The sequence below is a fragment of the Erinaceus europaeus genome, chromosome 18, assembly GCF_950295315.1.
Source record: "Erinaceus europaeus chromosome 18, mEriEur2.1, whole genome shotgun sequence".
NCBI classification, from domain to species: Eukaryota; Metazoa; Chordata; class Mammalia; order Eulipotyphla; family Erinaceidae; genus Erinaceus; species Erinaceus europaeus.
Window position 1 is genome coordinate 44,428,217 of NC_080179.1, and position 5,792 is coordinate 44,434,008.

Here is a 5,792-nt window from a genome sequence, read left to right on the forward strand (position 1 = left end):
TTGGAGGCCAGGAGCCAAGGGTGGAGAGCAGGCCGGGCAGGACTGGGCCTGCACATGAAAGACAGCAGAGGCAGGAACAGGGACCATAGGACAACTCTTCTGTCCCCCTGGCTGATGCTTCATTTGTTGAGCTTCAGAAAGAGGCAGGCAGGACAAGCTAGAGGGGAGTCATAGCTAGATGGACAGGAGGCTGCAGATGGACCAAAGGACAGGGGCACACGGGGCATGGACCTTAGAGGAAATCGAGAGAGGTTAGCAGAGGCAGGGGCACTGGCAGACAGGGTGGGTGGGAAGGTGCAGGCTGCAGGAGGATACATACTTCCACAGCACCAGGGAGGCTGGCAGGTCTTCCCACCTGCCTTCCCTGCAGCCTGGGCCAGGGGAGCCTGTTTTGCCCGTAAGCTCCTAAGCCGAGCTCAGTGGCCCCACTCCTGCCTGGCTCCTGCTTTCCGTCCGCATTCCTGCTCAAGCACCACTGGCCTCTGCTGCACCCCACAAGGTCTCCGCTGTTCCCAGCCACCACCAGCCTCAGCCTTGCTTCTTTGTTTAGTCTGGCCAGGCCCCTATCCAGGGCTGTGTGCTGATCTGTCTGGGTCAGAGGGACCAGAGGAGCCCAGGGTCTGCCTGCAAGGTCCCTCTCTGGATGTCTGTCCTTCCTCTTGGCTGCATGCTCCCCTACCCCGCCTAGTCCCTCTCCAGCTGCTGGGCACTAACTGTACCTCAAGGTGCAGAGTGATTGAGTGCAAGTGTGTGCACGTGGGCGAGTGTTGAACAAATGTGACCTGGGGATGGTACTCAGTCGTTGCTGGGCTCTGCAGTCCTGTGAGTCACCTGTCTTTACAATGACAAGAACGTGCCTTCTGACAGACCCAGGAGTTGATAAAGCATTGGACTCTCAAATATAAAGCCCTAAATTTGTGGGTGGTTCTCTCTCTCTCTCTCATTAACAAAATAAACAGATATATTTTTAAAGAACCCCCTGAACTAATACTCCAAGCAGACACAGTGTCCCTTTGGGAGAGTATTATTATTATTACTGTGTGTGTGTGTGTGTGTGTGTGTGTGTGTGTGTTTTGTTTTGGTTATGCTGTGGTCACAAATAGACAGCTCACATTTAATGTGAGTAAGCATGGAACAGACACACCTTGAAAGGCATTTCTACAAAATCATTGCTCAGAACTTACGTCTTTTAAAAAAAAAGTATTATCTTTATTTATCTATTGGATAGAGAAAGCCAAAAGTTGAAAGGGAAGGGGAAGGCAGAGATGGAGAGAGGCAAAGAGATACCTGCAACACTGCTTCACCACTTGCAAAGCTTTCCCCCAACAAGTGGGGACTGGGAGCTCAAACCCAGGTCCTTGTACATTGAACAGGTGTGCTGAACCAAGTGTGCCACTACCCGTCCCCACTCAGAACTCTTCTCAAGTGGCAAGTTCACAGGTGACAGGAGAGAGAGAGGGGCAGTCCCTGACTGAAGGGCTGGTAGGAGTTTTCACTGCTCTGATCAAAACAGGTGTGACAGACAAAGGAAAGGGGGGGGGGCTCCAAAGGTCTTAGACTCTCGAAGTGCCTGAGGGCAGGTGCACTTGCTCACCTGGTGTGCTGCTTTGCTTTGTTCATTACCTAGGTTTGAGCCCAGATCTCACTACATTGAAGGAAACTGCAGTGCTATGTTTTTCAGCCTGTATTTCTCTCTCTGCCTTTCTGTCTCTAGCTTAAGAGGAGGAGGAGGGAGAGAAAAAGGAGGAGGAGGAAAGGAAAAGGAAGGGGAGGTGAGGGGAGGCGAGGGGAGGCGAGGAGAGGCTAGGCGAGGCACAGGCTGGGAGAGGGAGGAGGCATCTTAGAGTCCCAGGCAAGAAAAATGAGATGGAAAGGTTGCATGATATGAGCCCAAGGGCACCAGGAACCAAGGAAAGGAGGGGGCCATCTTGTCTTTAGTCACCTGCAAACTTAGGGATAGAGCTGTGGCCACCATCCAGACCACCCCCAATGCGCTCCTCTTTCTAGTCCATCCATATACCATGGCATACAGCCACCAGGAGTACAGATACAGCAAGCCTTAATTGTAAAGTCTGAAATTGCAAATCCTTGAACAAATGGGATTTGTGCCTTACATTAAGCTCTTCTTCTCCTCCTTCTTCTCATCCTTCCCCTCTCTTCCTCCTCCTCTTCCTCTTCCTCCTCTTCCTCTTCCTCTTGTCTTCCACCTTCACCTCCTCATCCACGTTCACCTCCTCTTTGAGTGGAGGAACAGAATTCTAACTCCGATGTGCAGGACATGGTGATCTTGAGGCCAGAGTCTATCTGCCAACCTTCAGAAAAGGAGCCTGGCGACTTTCTCTGAAAACCAGAGCCCCTCTCAGGCACTTACCAAGAGTGCCTACCATCTGCCCTCCGCTGCACTGGCACCGGTCAGGGTTTCCAAAATGTTTTCACAACCTCTTCACACCTAGCCAGTGGGGCAGACTCTGACAAATGTTTCCAGTCCCTTTGCAGCCTGCGCAATGGAGAGCTGGGTGCCAGTGCAGATCTCACAGTTTTCATGCCCAAATCAGGGATCCCCACCACCACAATCAGGATAAGTGGGGCAGGGGGGACCACAAGCAGGATCTGGAAGAGGGCCTCCATGCTCTGCAGCCCTGGGGAGTAGGGACGGGAGCGAGAAGAACTGGTTTGGTGGGGAAGCCAGGTGTACAGAGTGAAGTCCATACAGGAAGTGGAGATGCAGTGTTCCTGTCCCGGGGTGCGAGTGGTGGGCAGTGGCAGCTCTGAAGTTCTTGCAGGACGTGGAAGTCCTTTCCACTTATCCCATGGTAAGCGCAGCGGGAGCTAGCAGGCTCTAGATTTAGATTAAATTAAATCTGACTCTAGACTTAGATTCCTTCCTGCTGGCTCCCTCTACAGCCAGCTGCTCTGCCCTCCTGTCATGGTGGCCATGCTCATCGACAGGAAGTCCCCACCTGGTGTCATAGATCAGTTCTCTGACATGGCAACTATCAGAGAAATGACACAGGGTGAAACCAGCTTTGGCCTGGCTGGTTGCTATGAACAAGAACTGGGTTCCTGTGGACAAAACATTACCCAGCTACCCTTCCTTCCTTCCTTCCTTCCGTCCTTCCTTTCTTTCTTTTTTTGTTCTCTCTCTCCCTTCCTTCCTTCCTTCCTTCCTTCCTTCCTTCCTTTCTTTCCAGAGCATAGCTCAGCTATGGTTTATGGTGGTACTGGGGACTGAACTTGGGTGCTTTGCTGGCTTAAGCAAAATAGTCCTTTTTTGCATAACTATTATACTATCTCCCCAGTTTTGCCTAGCTTCCAGATAAAGGCCTTGCAACACTAGACATTCATTTGTACTCATTCATCTGGTCATTTGCCAACCTGTTTGTTCCAGTACAGGGTTAAGCGCAGGTCCGTGTATAAGGCTGGCCCCTCCCTGGACAGGACATCCTCTTACCCTTCCCTTGCAGGTGCACTCAGCCACATGCCCACAGCTCCTGGGATAGAGGTAAGCCTCACTGCACATCTCCAGAGTGTGGAAGGAAACAGCAGTCCCCAAAGAAGATGGGGGAAAATGCCCATGTAAAGCCCACAGGGGGTGGCTGTTGGTGAGAGCTGTTTTTTCTCTTTCTCAGCACAACTACCATGAAACAGAATTGAGCGGGTCAACATCCTCATTTAAGGCTTCAATAGCACATACTGAGTGTTGGGGCTTCACACCATACTCCTCATAGTCGCCCCAGGAGGCAGTGCTAGATTTAGCCTCTGTCTCACATGCACAAAGTAATTAGTGAGCTTGACAGTGGAGCCCAGAAGGTGGAACCCCCAGAGTCTACCCACACACACACACACACACACATACAAACTTCCTGCCTGCTGCTGCCAGCTGAGGACAGCGGTGTCATCACTATTGTGACTTGAACTATGGCTCCCCTGCAAGATACAAGGAGGTCCTAACCCCTCAGGATGCATGGCTTTACTAATTTATTAAATATTTATTTATTTATTATTGAATAATCACCTAAAGGAGTCAAGAAGGAAGAGGGAAATATAGGAGGAGAGAGAGAGAAAAAGAGAGACCCCTGCAGCACTACAGCTGGGGACCCAGGCTCTGAACCTTGGTCCTTATGCATTGTAATAAGAGAGCTCAATAAGGTATGCCACTGCCCAACCCACTGGCTTTACTTATCTCTTAATATCATTTTATTAGTGGTTTCATGTGAGTGGGAAGGTCAAGATTAGCAGGGCCTTTGCCTATTCAATTCCACTGCTCCTGGAAGACTTTTTTTTTTTTCCTATTTAATTTCAGAGAAGAAGAGAGAGAGATTAGCTGAAAGAAAAGGAAACACAGTAGAACTGTTCCACCATTCATGGAGTTGCCGCTGGTGTCATAAATGGTGCTGCAATGTGATAGCGCCAGGTCCTTCTGCTTGGTAAATTGTGTGCTCTGTCAGGTGAGTTTTTTCCTGAGCCTTGCAATGAGTCCTCTCTCTCTCCATATGTATCATTCATCACCACTTGCAGGGTGATAGGGAATCAGGTCCTATTTGTAAAAGTTTATCAAGAGGGCCAGGTCGTGGCACACCTGCATGAGCACACGTTACACTATATAAGGATCCAGATTCAAGCCCCTGGCTCCCACCTTCAGGAGGGAAGCTTTACCAGTGGGGAAGCAGGGCTGCAGGTGTCTCTCTGTCCCTCACCCTCTCTATCTCCCCTCCCCTCTTGATTCCTCTGTCTCTAGCAAATAAATGAATAAAAAAGAAGGAAAATAAAGGATTTTATGGGTTTTTTTTTCTTGGACCTGGGGCTTTATGTGTGATTTCTTTGCTCCAAGTCACCTTTATTTTTATGATTATTATTTTTTTTTGCTTCCAGGATTATCATTGGGCTTGGCACCTGCACTATGAATCCACTGCTCCTGGAGAGTATTGTTTTTCCTTTTGTTGCTTGCTGTTTATCATTGTTGTTGTTTTTGCTGTCCTTGTTGTTGTTGGGTAAGACAGAGAGAAATTGAGAGAGAAGGGGAAGACAGAGGGGGAGAGAAAGATAGACACCTGCAGACCTGCTTCACTGCTTGTGAAGTGACCCTTCTGCAGGTGGGGAACCAGGGGCTCGAACTGGGATCCTTACACCAGACCTTATGCTTTGCACCATGTGCACTTAATTCGCTGCACCACTGCCCTGCCCCTCAAGTCACCTTTTCATTCAGAGAGAGAGAGAGAGCAAGGTAGCATCCTCCACTGCTATAGAACCTCCCTCGTATGGGCTCATACATAGCAACACAGGTTCCTTACCCAGTGAGTATCTCTTTAGCCATTTATTTGTTTGTTTGTTTACTTATTTATTGATGATAGAGGCAGAGAAAATAAAAGAGACCACAAAGTTCTCTCCAATACAGTGGGAGCCTGGCTTGAACCTGGGTCATGCACATGGCAAAGCAGCCCGCTAGCCAAGTGAACTATTTTGCCAGTCCTTCTCCAAATTATCTTAAAAGGAGAAGGATCTGGCACTTATCCTACATTTCCTGGATAAACTTCAGTCTAAGGAAATCATTAATGAAGGAAAGAGCATTCCAGAAGAATTTCACCTGAAAGAAAAAAAAAAAAACACCGGCGGAACACTAAGATGCCACCACTTTGCAAATCTCAGTGAATCAATGGGCATTTGCAGCTGCGAAGACTCAAACTATGAGATTGAGGGCAAGTGTGTGAAAGGGAGTCCAGCTATAGCACCTGAGTCTACAGGCTGGTTGCAGCTTCACAGCACGACCAGGTCTGTGCCTTGTGGCACAATAT